This window comes from Gymnoscopelus microlampas (genome assembly GCF_963454915.1).
Source record: "Gymnoscopelus microlampas genome assembly, chromosome: 24".
Classification (NCBI taxonomy): Eukaryota; Metazoa; Chordata; class Actinopteri; order Myctophiformes; family Myctophidae; genus Gymnoscopelus; species Gymnoscopelus microlampas.
Genome location: NC_139961.1, coordinates 25,950,983 through 25,967,359, shown reverse-complemented (window position 1 = coordinate 25,967,359; position 16,377 = coordinate 25,950,983).

Here is a 16,377-nt window from a genome sequence, read left to right as displayed (position 1 = left end):
GTGTGTGTGTGTGTGACTATACTTGCGAGGACCAAGTATAGTAGAATTTGAAGACATATACATTGTTTTCCTGGTCCTCACAAATGGTTATTTTATAGTTAAAATAACTTTTTTAGACATACATTTACAATTAGAAAAACATTCAGGTTAGGATTAGACATTTAGAGGTTAGGTTTAGGGATTGGAATTAGAGTTAAGAACATGATTTATACTCAGTTGCGGGCCAGTGTCATGTGCCGAAAAACAGCCGATCTATAAGCTTGTAGATCGGCTGTTTTTCGGCTTTAGGCTTACGGTTAAAAATGGCAAAATATATATATTTTTTTAAATGACATTCATAACATGGCTGTCCTAAAGCTTTGATGTCCTCACAAGTATAGTAATACAAACCTGTGTGTGTGTGTGTGTGTGTGTGTGTGTGTGTGTGTGTGTGTGTGTGTGTGTGTGTGTGTGTGTGTGTGTGTGTGTGTGTGTGTGTGTGTGTGTGTGTGTGTCTGTGTGTGTGTGTGTGTGTGTGTGTGTGTGTGTGTGTGTGCGCGCGCGCGCGTCAAACGTGCCAATAGAAAAACAGCCCTTTAGTGACATAGTAAAAATATACCCTCCCCTCATTATCATAACACAACAGGTGTGGGCATGAGGAGGAGGAGGGACTAGGACAGGTGGGTGGTGCTAAGGTGGTGAAGGAGGTGCTAAGGTGAGAACCAGGTATACTTAATGAACTGGAGGCGTGTCCAAATAAAAACATAATTTTAACAATTTCTGTACACTTTTTTGAAAAAATACTTATTACTTCCTCCTAGTATAACCATAATACCTGATGATTATGTTTTAAGGGGGGAAGAAATCACAGAAAATCACGGCACCCCGTCTTTAAGGTACAGTTATAGCTCAACCTAGTTGGTGTTCATACTGTACATCTGCCTAGTTGTTGTTAAGGGTTTTCCTCCCACACCACACTGCCTCGTGCACAGTGACATTGTTATTATTTTTAGCGTATATACTGTAGATACGTAGAACGTTCAGGTGCTAGAGGGGGCCAGCATAAAGGGTCAAACATCACAGCAGTCTCTAAATTCCCATGTTGATATATGTGACCCATTTTTTATTTTTTTTTCTATGATGTTCTACATCCCGAGGTAGGACAGCTCGCGTGGTGAATCCTACTGCAGCATGTTTAACCCTTTAAGACCGGGGACGCATCTGTGTCATTTTAAGATTTATTTGGGCTATTCAAAAATAGCAGATATACAAGCTCATAGCGCGGCACCGAGTGCCGCGCTATGAGCTTGTAGATCTGCTATTTTTTTGAAAAATCGTGAATATGTGTCCAAATCTTTGAAGATATATATATATTTTTAAGCGAACATTTGTAACTGAAATCTTTGCTTCTGGGGGTCCCTATTACAAAATATTTTGATGGGGGTCGGCGGCCAAATACATATAATTTTGGGGGTCCTTGACATGAAAAGGTTTGAAAAAACACTGATATAGAAACATGAGTTTTCAAGAAAACTGTTAGGATTTAGAAGACATGTAGAATCCCCAGAAGCAAAGATTTAAGTTACAAAAGTTCGCTTTTAAAAAAGAGAATACATTAAAAGACTTGCAAAAATGTTCAAGATTTTTCAAAAAAATAGCAGATCTACAGTACAAGCTCATAGCGTGGCACTCGGTATACAAGCAGATATATGAGCTTGTATATCTGCTATTTTTGAATAGCCAAAGAAATGACAAAAAAATGACACACAGACGCGTTCCCGGTCTCAATGGGTTAAGACAAAATAAAACACAATAGGCACTCTTCATTGCCAAGCAAACCCCTTTGGGGTCAGACAGAGAGTGTTGGGTATCGACTTATGCATGTTAATAAGGAAAGTGTGCAAATAATAATAAACCGACATTGAGTTTTGCTGGAATTTGTTCAGTTGTCAATACGATTCCTGCTGTCTGATCGCTGTTCTCCAGAGCTTTGAGTGAGTTGGGGAAACTCGCTGTATTGCTAAAGAACTCAAGTTTTCTTCCCAATAGTGGCCATATCACTGCTGTATTAGGAGAAGAATCTATCATAGCTGGCACCTTAGCTCATAACTGCAACCCAATTTAATTCCATCGGCTGATGAGCATCATTCGGAGGAGCATTAAAAACAATCTCTATCAAACAAGCCTGTAATTAAGGCATGGGGAAGTGTGGGGAATGTTCTATGTAATCAGCTCCACACACATAGGTGTTGAGATCAATAGACCATTCCGTGTGTTTTTAATTGACGCAATTTATAGCGTAGGCAGGTTTTTTATATTGTCTAATGTACTGCACAAACATGTTCCTTCTCTTCTTGTATGGTGTTTTGATGTGTGTTTAATTATTCATTCAGCTGCGCGTCTCGATATGGATGTGGTGTGATTGATTCACGTTTGTTGCGGGTCCTTGTTAAAAAGACGAGGGGGGGGGGGGGTAAAAAAAAACAACATCAAACGTATAAGAACGACATGGATTTTTTTCACCGATATGAAATGCAAAGGCTTACCATTAATGCACAATGTTCAACCACCCTTTCTTTCTTGCTCTGCACACATACCTTGCTGATTACCTTTTCCATCCATGACCTGCTCTATCTATGTGTGTGAGTCTGTGAGAAATTTGTCATAATGCTTAATTTAGATATTCTATATTCTGGTTTTCCGGACCCCACAGGGAAGGCCATAATTGAATAGACTGTGTCAAAGCTCCCCCCCCCCCCCCCCCCCCCCCCATCTTGAAAACCTCCCAGGGACGGCACTAACGTTAATTATCTCCCATTGCAATATGGCCTAGTTTTATAATTACTGGTCCTGCCAAATATATTACAACATGCTAAGCCTCTCACCACACCAGACGGTTTATTAATTTAAGGATAGAGTGATCCATAAGACATGTGTGATATGCTTACTTATCCTTACCTTTATTTACAGAACGGGTAACAATATGGGAACGGTGTTGACTTAATAATCTGCCATCGTGTGGGGTTTTATCAAACCGTAATTAGTCGGTAATATGCCATCTGATGTTCATTTAGCGTACCTGCTCTTCTCGACGTGGAGCTCAGTTGATTGTTTGCGAATGTGAACGACTCAGTCGCAAAAAGAAAGTCTCACAGCCAATAAAGGCTATCATCTGTGGTGTCATAAAGATGCACTGCAGAGCTTGGACCCGAGCTCGTTCGACAATCAAATCTAGGGCTGATTTGTGGAGTCAGTGAATGGCTGTCAGGGCCTCCACTCCCAAATGAGCTTTGTTTTATGGCAACGATAACTGATCCGAACAGATGTACCCATACTCCCATAAAACCCATATGGGCGCTCTCACAATAGCGTTTCTGCATTTTTCCAATCTCTCTCCTACAATGGCATAATCTTGAACCTATCCTAGAATCAATGTTGCCTCGTAGAAAATGGCACCACCGTGATGATCAGAAGTCCCCTCCGAATTGTCATAATTTTCTTGCAAACGAGACAGCAGACCACAAATCACCTATGCAAGCAAAACTCTTCCTCCTCACAATTCATCAACATGACAACTTCTGTTCACTCAACACATGTGCACTTGTGCACTTGAAGTGTAGTAGTTGCAAAAAGTATATATAAAAAACAGCTAGATAATCTAGACCTCTGATACAGGATGTATCAGCATTTATTTAACCCACTAAGACCTGAAGCCGATTCTACAAATGTCTTCTAAATCCTAACAGTTTTCTGAAAAACGTATGTTTTTATATCAGTGGTGCACAAACTTTTTCATGTCAAGGACCCCCAAAATGTATATGTATTTGGCCGCAGACCCCCATCTCAAAACAATTTGTTCCAGGGACCCCCAGAAGCAAAGATTTGAAATACAAATGTTCAATTAAAAGATATATTCAAAGATTTGCACAAATGTTCACGTTTTTTTTTTTTCAAAAATAGCAGATCTAAAAATAGCAGATCTACAAGCTCATAGCGCGGCTATGAGCTTGTAGATCTGCTATTTTTGAATAGCCCAAAGAAATCCAAAAATGACACAGATGCGTTCCCGATCTTAATGGGTGAAAAACAGCTAGATAAAGGAACTCCATGCAGGATTCATCAGCATTTATTTAACTGGTAATAACAACCAGCCATTAGATAAACTAGGCCGGTGACCGTTTGTCACCCTTTGTCAAAGTACCCATTGCGACACGCACGCCAGGTTTGAAGTCAATCGGTCGGATGGTCCATCCCTGTTTCTTCAGATTACGTGAACTGCAGATATGCACACACGAGCAGCAGTCACACATGCATGCACACACACACACATGCACAGAGATATCACACATTTATAGTAGCATGACAGTCTATGATCTGGGTGAGCAGCTGTTTGTGTGACTGGCTGGGAGGACTCAGATGTTATGTAATGTTGCTCTTGCGTTGCTCTAAAAAGGAAAACTATATTATCTGAATATAATTGACTGTAAAAAACACCAGCTTTAATGTTTCCGCGTCACAGCTACAGTACAATGCAGCCCGCTCATTTGCCCACATGTTAATTTGTGCAAGTTCCTGTGGTACAAATCCTTATCTCTCAGTAAAGCTCCGAATCTCTGCTCAGGACATTCTGCTATAGTGTCGCGGTTGTCCCTGCAGAGCGTTGTAGCCCTACAGCACCCCTATACCCGCCATCCATGTGTTGCACAGCTCTGCCTATTGCAGCTGTGGTGCAGATATGCCTCTTTAAATATGACTCCTACAGTCATTAGTCTATGTTTCCTACTGTAGCCCATCTTGGTTAAACTGTGTGCTCAGTACGGCCACGACAGTTACCCTGTGTAACGTGTGTCATTTATCGTGACCAATCCTGTTCCATTGGACTTTGGCAAGCACTCACGTGCCATTTCTTGTGCATTTCATTCAACGCAATTACTTTCTAAATAATAAGCACTGTTTGCTATATCTGGCTTTGTCCATGCAGCCTACTGCTATTTTTTACAGCTGGCTCCTATCGATGAGCCGTTTAGAAGAGCGCTTCCGTCTGTATGTCTGTCTGTATGTCTGTATGTCTGTCCATCCGTCTGTCTGTGGCTAATCTCACAACACACTGGACCAATAAGCACCAAATGTCTTCATGTCCCTGTTTATTTAAGAATATATAACGTTTTCTTTGTGTGGATATCTTTCTCACATTTATGTGAATTCTGTGCTCTCAGATTCACTGTCGGGCCATGTCCCTCCACTGACGTCTTCACTAAGTTTCTCATTACGAAAGGTTCATTTGTGTAAGAACGACCGACAGATTTTACTTTTGTTCTTGCGGGGATCTAAGAGGAAATCCATTTCCTGAATGAGTATTAGTACAGTTTTGGCTGAGAAATAACCGTTCTCAAACTGCTACCATCCACACGCTCTGCCACTGTGTGCCCACAGAGCCCGCTGAGGACATTATTACAGTTTCAATTACCGAGCGCCAGTCTAAAATTAAAGCCGGCAATTAAGATGCATGGCAGTCCAATCCAAATATCATTGACGAAAGGTTAACGGCAAGCACAGCCAAATATAGTTCGCGGAAAACCAGGTTGGTAGGGGTTGCTAATTGTAAAGCCCTTCCTTTCACTTTTTTTCTTTAACACGTTAAGACCTGAGGCCGATTCTACAAAATGTCTTCCAAATCCTTTTTTTGAAAAAACTTATGTTACTATGTCAGTTGTTCTGAAACCTTTTCATGTCAAGGACCCCTAAAATGATATGTATTTGGCCGCGGACCCCCATCAGAAAATATTTTGTTCCAGGGACCCCCAGAAGCAACGTTTTGAGTTATAAATGTTCGCTTTAAAAATATATATACTCAAAGATTTGCTAAAATGTTCAAGATTTTTCAAAAATAGCAGATCTACAAGCTCATAGTGCGGCACTCGGTGCCGCGCTATGAGCTTGGATATCTGCTATTTTTGAATAGCCAAAGTGTAAAATAATGCTTTTTAGCTCAAATCCAAAAACACACAGATGCGTTCCAGGTCTTACTGGGTTAATTCCTTTCTAAATTTGACCTTCGCGGCGAGGCCACTGTATATTCAGTTAACCCTTCGCCTCGATTATATTGGACCGCTCCCCCAAGCGATAATCTAGATCAAGTAGACCTTTTTTTTTGTCTCTGTTCGCCGGAACCGCGGCTAAATGAAAGTGAAGAATCTAGACAAAATGCCCTACTTTAGGGAAAGTCACAACCCACATCAAGCGGGCGCCGTTGCCAGTGTTGAAATTGTAAAAAGAAATATAATCTTTTCCTCTTTCAGCTTGCCCTTGCCGCTGTATATCAGAGTAGCACTCACTGAAGCCTTGTAAAGTCTAAACAGGTCCCCTGGCTTGGGGGTGATTCAGCTTTGATCAACTGAGCAGACATTTGGTATGCCGGGTGCCTCGCAGGTTGTAAATGCACTTGACGCCTTGTTTACTTGTAAGCCCTTGCAGGGGAAAATCACATTTTGTTTCCAGAACAATCATGCCGGACGCGGGCCGGCGCCAATCAACGTTCTCCATCCCTTTCCATTTCGGTTAATTTTCCCGCCGGCGTCCGTGCACGATGTCACATATTGTCTGAGTGGTATTATTATATTAGTTAAATATATGTTATGTTAGTTGCATTTGGAGCGCTGCTTGCTGTGCTACACACTCTGAAACAGCTAAACACAGTACACACACACACACACGTACTGTGTACACACCTGGGAGAGGCTCGGTAAAACCACAACAGTCTCCATTTGGCCTCTGGGCAGCTCCACTGGGCGCAGTAGGGGCATTAAGAGCCTGTAGGGGCATTAAGAGCCTGGCTCAAGGGGATCCCAGATGGCAACCTCATTGTTAACCCATTCAATCCCGGGGGACGCATCTCTGGTCATTTTATATTTATTTGGGCTATTCAAAAATAGCAGATCTACAAGCTCATAGTGTGGCACTCGGTTTTTAATCGTGAAAATGTGCGGAAATCTTTCAATTTATATTTTTATTTTTAACTCAAATCTTTGCTTCTGGAGGTCCGTGGAACAAAATATTTTACAAATGTTTGCTTTAAAAATATGTATATATATTTAAAGATTTGCACAAATTGTCACGATTTTTCAAAAAATTGCAGATCTACAAGCTCATAGCGTGGCACTCGGTGCCGCGCTATGAGCTTGTAGATCTTATTTTTGAATAGCCAAAGAAATCTAAAAATGACACAGATTCTTTCCCGGTCTAAATGGGTTTAAGGATGGGAAAAGCAATTCTCTTTACTCGCCTCCGCACCCAGATTCTCCCAGCAATGGATCCGGATAGATCCATTTTATGGGTCCTATTTTACACACTTAGTTCAATTAACACAAACTTCCTACTGGATATTGTACATGTGCGTAATATGATTTTAATATATGTATGTTATATTGTGCAGCACCAACGTAATGGTAACTGCAGTAGAATAGTGGTGTAGATAGAGCAGGCAGTGTGTATGATTGCACTGGGGACATTGGAAGGGCACTTCTGCAGTGCGTTGGGAAGAGAATGGGCTCTTGCGAGTGATTCAGCTTGACACCTTTTCGAAAGTATACGCCTGTGCTCAAAGAAGAGCTCAATATTAAAACTACAAACATTGTCGTACTGCCATTTACTATTTACCCTCAATTAGCAGACCCATCTCCATCATGTCTTTAATTTGTGTTTGTAAAAGTAGTCTGTAGCGTGTAGGTTATACAATATGGGGACCAGCTATTAAAATGGAGTTTGAATTTACAATGGGTTTGTATAGGAAGGGGGCGTGTCTGATAAAATGAATATCAAATATCTAAATACTGAATCGAGCAACTTCAAAACTGTCTGGGGCGCTCCCAAAAGCCTGAACAGACGATACAATGACCAACAAAAATGTTTTGAAAGTGAAATATCCCTTTAACCTCCTTCCTTGGCCGGGTGGATTTCACCTTTTGGTCGAGCAGTAACTGTTTGGTCTTCCACATGGGAGGCCCTGGTTCAAATTCAGGTCAAAGGTGGGGAGAAAATGTAGCAAAGAGTAGCCTTAATTGAAGCCCGGGGGGGCTAAAAAATCTCCCTTTGGCCCAGGAGGCGTTGCTTCCAGTACATGTTTGGTTCTCCCTCGTGGGAGATGAAAGCTTTTGTGTTTTTCTACGGGAGGGCACTTGCATAACGGGGAACTTTGTCCAGGGTTGTGGACAAAGGCCCCCCATTATGCAATGCCCTCCGTAAATACTGCAATAGTCACTGTAACCTGGTCTTTCAATGGTGTCGATGGAGCTTGGTGGGTATGCTGTAACACAAACTCTTAATGGTGTTTTTGGAGCTTAGTAGACACACGCTGTAACACTAACTCTTAATGGTGTTACTGTTGATGGAGCTTTAGTGGGCACGCTGTAACACAAAACTCTTAAATGTCCAAACTATTCTATCGAGTGGCTTGGGTGTAAGCGAAGCAGTGTAGCAGAGCCACTAATTGAGACAGGAGGAAGCTGGATGAGAAATAAAAGGACCGCAATATAGACATATAGCTATATAAATGTACCATGTACTGTACCTTCAGTACTGTACTTAAGTACAATTTTGAAATATTTGTACTTTACTTGAGTTTTTCCAATTCCCAATACTTTTACTTCTACTCCACTACATCTCAGAGGCAAATATTGTACTTTTACTCCACTACAATTATTTGAAAACTTTAGTTACAAGTTACTTTTTAGATATACATTATGATATTATGAAACATACATTAACCACTTCAGCCCTATTTTATACATAGGGTATTTGAAAATAGGCGATCTACAAGCTCACAACGCGTCGCATTCGAGTACTTTTACTTTTGGAACTTTAAGTATATTTTGATGCCAATACCTATTTAGACAAGGAGACATTTTCAATAACAATAGCAGACAGACTCACAACGGAAAAAGCATTTCAACACACTAGGTCAGTAAGCTTTGTAAATAATTGAAAAAAAAAAAAAAAACACGCCATTGTTGTGTGCACTTTTCAGACAGCTCTGACAGAGTTCCAATGCATCTCGGAGAAAATATTCCGGACTCAATTTGGGCAGATGAAGGCCAGAGCTATTGATCACATGTCGAAAAGGCCTCGCGGAGCTTTCAGTATTATAAAGAGCTGTCCGACTGAAGTCCAACACGGCCAGGATTCATTTGGGCTTCATCCAAGTGTTGTAAATCGGTGGTCCGAGTGGTCATCGAGCATTTAGCATCGGCCTCTAGAACAAGAGCTTTGAACAACTGACACAAAGGTGATCATCCATTGAGGTTTAGGGCTATTTATTGAATTTCCTAAAACGCTGCTAACAACGGTGTTTTTCACAAAACACTTTTTTTTTTAATCTTTCCCATAAAACAAACAAGAAACATTTGTATAAGAATATATAGTTCCTCTAAGCTCACGCATACAAACTGCACTTTGGTGTCTGTACTTCTAACCTACATTTGCCAGAAATACTGTATCATATATACCAGGGGTCTTCAACGTTTTCAGGCCAAGGACCCCTAGCTGAGATAGAGATGAAGCAGGGACCCCCTCTATACTGTATACAATTGTGTTTCAGACTACTTTTTTTGTTTACTTGGTCTGCTCTTTTTTCCCTCTACACCTATACCTCTTTGCCCAAAATAGCCGATCTACTATTTTTGGCTAAAGTTCTCCTCAGAAAAGGGATGGTAGGGTTCAAGTGGTTAAGGTAAAAAAATAAAATCATACCACACAAAGATTTGGCGGACCCCCTGTAGTAACTCTGAGGACCCCCTAGGGGTCCCGGACCCCCTGTTGAAGACCCCTGATATATACAGTACAAGCTCATATTTGGTGTGGGGGGGGCGGGGGAAGAGCGGACCAAGTACAGAGCCGACCCTGGTCAACTAAGAATTAGTTCAAAGTACAGAGAGTTTAAGTGGCTAATCAATCTTCTCCCGAATCAGAATTTCCCCATTCACTGTCAAACCTCCAAATACAACATAACCAATGTCTTGTTACCTAATTGTTCCCCGTGAATGGAATTGTTAGATATTAAGGCCTATTGACTACCACACACTCCATTTTTCTCGGCACCTCCAAGCCTTCCGCCGTGCACTCTCATTAATTTTCCCAAAGAGGCCTGTCAACTGTGATAGTACATTATCCATTCATCAAGGCATCATACCCGGGCTATGTGCTGCATAATAGTGAAGAGAAAAGGTCAAACAGCGAAACTCTGTGTTTTCTACCTAAAGTATGCCATTCAGCATTTTAATTAACAAGCTGCAGCCAATGAAAAATGAATGAGGCAAGGCGAGGGACTGTAGTAAAGGAAGGTCTTTGTTTTAAGCCTCGAGGAATACAGTAGTAGAGGAACGGAATGATAACATACCGAGCCCTAAAATACAATGACAACGCGAGCTTGGGATAGCAGGGCAAGATGGATGAGAGGGATTCCAAACGTTTTGTAAAAATGCTTTCCAATTGCTGTGTACCTTTATTCTCCTGGCTGTCACAGCTGATTAATTATATTGTTGTTCTGTACTGTACAACATCTGACCGCTCTATATCATTTTTTTTCCTCATGTGTAAAAGACCCAAACAACTCAACGACTTGCATTTTCCCTCTGATATTAATTGGTCGCAAACACCAGACATGAAAGGGAATATGCTTGCATTCTCACCGGCACATACTGTACATGTAGATGCATACTGTATGGAGCCAGCAATATGGAGAAATGTATTATTCATTAGCAAATGTAAAAATGACTTTAGGTCAAAACCAAGTGGCTGGTGTACAAAGCACTGGAGTGCTTTAAGTTAACACAATGGATACAATACACGGCGACACTCTGCCGGCCGATGGTTTAACTTTATCAGTCAACGTTCAGGTTTTCGCGTTATCCTTGTAGACGGCTCGTGTCAGTTTAATAAATCACCCAGGTTGACTGAGACCAATGGTCGGGGATATGTACTCGACCGTGGTTACGCAAGTAACACCAGTCCCAGCATAAAAATGATAAGACAAGGTTGGTTATTAGAATGGACTACATCCCATAGCCTGGATGGAAGTCTGGCTAATTCAAATTAAAGTTCTGTTCCATGTGGCTTATTGGATTCCCTGCTCAGTAACCAAGGTATAAGTACATACTTCTGAACTGGCCTGCTCCGTATAGCAGGCTAACTGTCAAGCTTAATTTAGCCGTGTCTCGAATCATTCCCAACTGGCGGAAAAGTATTAGACAATGCCTTGTACATATCTACTCCCTCTCTATTTATACATTTTTATAATAAAAACTGCCAAATGAATGAACTACCTTCAACTGCTTTGCCCAGTTTTTCAGAGTTACAGTGAATTTCTCTCTTCCAATTTAATGAAGTGAGACACTTTCACTCTCTATTGTATCAGCCCGCTGACAGTGACGTCAGCGGTGTCTCAAATCATTTCCAAACGGGCGGAAGAGTAGTAGACAATACATTGTCCGTATCTACAGTATTCCCTCTCTATATATAACTCTTTATAATAAAAACGGCAGAATTAATTAACCGTTTCCACTCTTTGCCCTCAATCTCAGTATTTCTGGGACACATTCACTCTATATTGTATCAGACCACTGACAGTGACATTTGTCATATCGGGGGGTCGGGTGTGGCGGATTCCTCTCTGTAAACTTTCTAAGGCATTGCCATTAGTTATGGCCACTCATCAATCGATTATAAAAAGAAGTAACTGAGCTATACTAAAAGCTCTCTTTCACAAATAAGTAGCTACACAGGCAGGCTACTATGTAAAAGAAGTTAGCTACAATTAGCGGTACTTTGTATCAGCACCTGGTAATGTGACTGAGGATACCATGTTATACCATTGTGTGATTGAATAAAATATATAACTAAATTATATGACGTTTAAAAGCCACAAATGGATAGAGATGGAGAGGATTCATTTTTCTGATGTAGTGGACAAACTGCACTCAAAACTCATCTGTTTGCTATTGTATGTTGATGGTTCCACTGAAAATGTAGCGACATACTGTAGCTCAAGTTACACCAACCTAACTTCACGCGAAGGCTTAGATAATACTGAAAGTAGTTAAGCTACACACAATCTATCGAGAAATGTAGTTAAGCTATAGTAACTAAGCCACTGTCAAACACTGCCGTTCTTCTCACCCTGGAGCCATCGGGGTATATCCTTGATGCCGCCGGCAGGCAACCGGGCCATGCTTGAGAGATTGCCAAGATGTCGTTGAGCAAAGAGATGAATGTGCAAGTTGAGATGAATGCCTATCTACTACAGTAGGGCCTGCAATTATGAGCTGACTCAGACTTTTCTGTATGCGTATGGGGGCCTAAGTCTGTGTGTGTGTGTGTGTGTGTGTGTGTGTGTGTGTGTGTGTGTGTGTGTGTGTGTGTGTGTGTGTGTGTGTGTGTGTGTGTGTGTGTGTGTGTGTGTGTGTGTGTGCGTGCGTGCGTGCGTGCGTGCGTGCGTGCGTGCGTGCGTGCGTGCGTGCGTGCGTGCGTGCGTGCGTGCGTGCGTGCGTGCGTGCGTGCGTGCGTGCGCGTGTGCATACATGTGTGAGAAAAGAGCGACTGTTAGGGGAATACGAGCCAAATAAGAATTCCCATTACTCCACAAAGGGCAAAAAAAAAAGACAAATATCTCCCCAAAGTTTTACCCTTGAGTAACATTAGAAAAAATCCTTAGCACACAAGTGTGTGAAGAAAAACCAAAGTGTTTGCAGTTCGGCAAAGAGGGCTTTGTGTGAATAATTGCTGATATACCATACGGTGTCGCATGCAGTGACACAGAGACAGAGATGCACTCTGGGGTTGACAAATGATCGCGCAAGTCTTTCACTGATAATGGGAGGCGACAGGAATTCAGATCAGAAGCAGGCCTCAGGAGCCAACTCTCCCCTCTTGTGGGCAGGGAGTCAGAAGGAGCCTGGCTGGCTTATTGGACGTGTTTTTCTTGCTTTCTTTCCTTTTTTTTCCAGATTAGGATTTTGTTTTCTTTCATTTAGATAGGACTGTGTTGGAAAAAAAGTACTCAAATGTTTTACTTAAGTAAAAGTATCAATACTGCAATGAAGAAGTACTCTGTTACAAGTACAAGTCTGATGTTCAGAATTGACTTGAGTAAAAGTACTAAAGTATTGGTATTGAAATGTGCTTAAAGTACCAAAAGTAAAAGTACTGAAATGTTTGAAAATAGCCTAGGTATAAAATAGGGCTAAAGTGGTTAATGTATGTTTCATAATATCATAATTTATATCTGCAAAGTAACTAGCAACTAAAGTTTTCAAATAATTGTAGAGGAGTAAAAGTACAACATTTGCCTGTGAAATGTAGTGGAGTAGAAGTACTGCAAATTGGAAATACTCCAGTAAAGTAAAAGCACCTAAAAATTGTACTTAAGTACAGTACTTGAGTAAATGTACTTTTACACCACTGCTTATTGGAAATGTTTGCTTTCTTTCCTTTTTTTCAGAGTAGGATTTTATTTTCTTTCATTTTAGATATGACAGTGAAGAGCGAAAGAGAGAGAGAAAGAGAAAGAGAGAGAGGGGGGATTCAGGGACATAAAGGAGGCGATGGCATTGAACACAGATGCTGAGTCAGGTTTGAACCTAGAAGGTCGTTATGGTTATGCGATCAGCGTATTAAAAAAAATACATCTTTATATATGTTTTTTCTTTTCATCTTTTTTTTTTTCCATCAAAGCCTTTGGTTCATATTGTACAATATCATTCACTCCTGGGAGGTTTTCCTGGGACATGCTTCGGTTGACTGAGCGTCACACAATCGCGGGTTAAGTGCCTGGGTCAGCTATACCAAACAGTGGCAGCAGTTATGGGAGAGAGAGGTACATTATAGTCTCAAGTTCACGTGTGATTTTGTCTAAATGGTATAGTTTAACCCTTTAAGACCGGGAGAAACATCTGTGTCATTTTTAGAGCATTATTTTACACTTGGGCTATTTTTGGAGAAATCGTGAAAACTTGTGCAAATCTTTGAATATATATATTTTTTTAAAGCGAACATTTGTAACTCAAGTCTTTGCTCATGGGGGGTCCCTGGAACATCATATTTTGAGATGGGGGTCCGCGGCCAAAAACATATCATTTTGGGGGTCCTTGACATGAAAAAGATTGAGCACCACTGACATAGTAACATACGTTTTTTTTGGAAAAACTGTCAGGATTTAGAAGACATTTTGTAGAATCGGCCTCAGGTCTTAAAAGGTTAAACGCGCTAGACGTTAGACGACGCATTGAAGTGTTTACACAATCTGGCATTTGACCTTATAGTAGCACTCAAGACGTTTAGTCACGCATGGACTCCTTTCTTTTATTATTACTCAGTTACAGCGGACCCCAGAGCAATACATTATGATGGGCCCCCACACCCACCAGTGTATGTTATGGCTTATAGTTATGAAGCACACACACACAGACGCACACGCACGCACACACACACACACACACACACACACACACACACACACACACACACACACACACACACACACACACACACACACACACACACACACACACACACACACACACACACACACACACACACACACACACACACACACACACACACACACACACACAGGCTATTATATTGGCAGTAGAGAGTTAAAAGAGAAGGTTAACATATTTCAGCACCATGGACAGGGGCTCTGACACACATAATGTAAACAGCTGGTCAATCAAGTAAACGTATCAACTAATTATGCATACGCGGATGTTTACATGACTTCAGTACAGCTGCTATTGGGAAGACGAAGAAACAATACTTTTCTTGTCCTCACCTATCTGAATGGCAGTGGTGTAAAGTAATTAAGTACAGTACATGTACTCAAGTACGGTGCTTACATTTTGAGGTATTTGTACTTGGTATTTCCAATTTCCAATACTTTTACTTCTACTCCACTACATCTCAGAGGCAAATAATGTGCTTTTACTCCAATACAATTATTTGAAAACTTTAGTTACTGAGTTACTTTGTAGATTTAGCTTACTAAACTTCAGCCCTTAAACTTAGGCTATTTCAAATAGCCGATCTACAAGCTCACAACGCATTGCATTGCGACGCGTTGTGAGCTTGTAGATCTGCTATTTTTAAAGGTTTTTTGTACATTTTATATACTCTACAACACTTGTGAAATGGGACATTCTGCATAATGACTACTTTCTACTTTTGGTACTTTAAGTACACTTTTATACCAATACTTGTGTTCTTTTACTCAAGTACATTTTGAATTCCGGACTTTTACTTGTAACAGAGTATTTCTATATTGCAGTATTGATACTTTTACTGAAGTAAAACATGTGAGTTATTTTCCCACCACTGCTGAATGGTGATTGTTGGTGACCTTTGACTGGTTGTCACCTGTGACTGGTTGTTGTCACAGGTACGATTCCACATAGATATAGAAACCTAGATACCTCATTGGCCTCTGCAGTTCGTTGGAGCAACTCGTATCGCGGCCGCCATTTTCGCGTAGGAAAACGGACACTCAAAGTGACTACTGGCCAATCACAGCGCTCATAGCGCGTTGACTACTGGCCAATCACAGTGCGTCTTTTCTAAGATTTGTCAGAATCTAGTTGTCCCATCCCCACTTGCCTCTGATTGGCCTACCAAACGCCCCCTTCTGTGACACACACGGAAGCTTCAGGGAAGCTTTCCTACGCTAAAATGGCCCCCGTGATACCAATGCCTCAGAGCCGAAGGAGGCGTCTACCTTTATATGTCTATGCGATTCCAGGCCAGGCCAGCAATGTGCCCCTGAGCAAGACTCTTAACCCCTAATTCCTCCCCGAGTGAATGGCTGCTCACTGCCCCTAGTGATTATAGCCTGGGTAAATGCAGAGGTTGAATTTCACTTATGTGCATGTATATACATAATATACATTTACAGTGACAAAAAAAAACGCAGGGAGTGGGGACTATATTATATATTGCATCATAATGAATGATAAAACACTTCAGAAAGCTGCATGATCGCTCTGCTTGCAATAGTATGCTCACTGCACAGCTGGTCAATCTTATTATTTGACGTTTAGATTTACCCATCTAGGTCTATATCACTTATTACATAATCAAATAGAGACTTCACATTGGATTTCACAAAAATCATCATTGCATAATTATTGACAAAGAAAATCTCAAATTATATTTTAATTTAATTATGTTTAACCGTGTTAGATTAATTAAAAACACCCGTCCTTGGTTCTGGTGACTCATACTGGCCTCCTAATTTGTGAGGGGCCATGTATTTTCAATTAATCTTTAATTAATCTTTTCATATTTTTTAAAATGTTTTGGAAAATGAAAAAAATAAAATAAGAAAAATATAAAATAAATTAACACATCGGGTGCCAG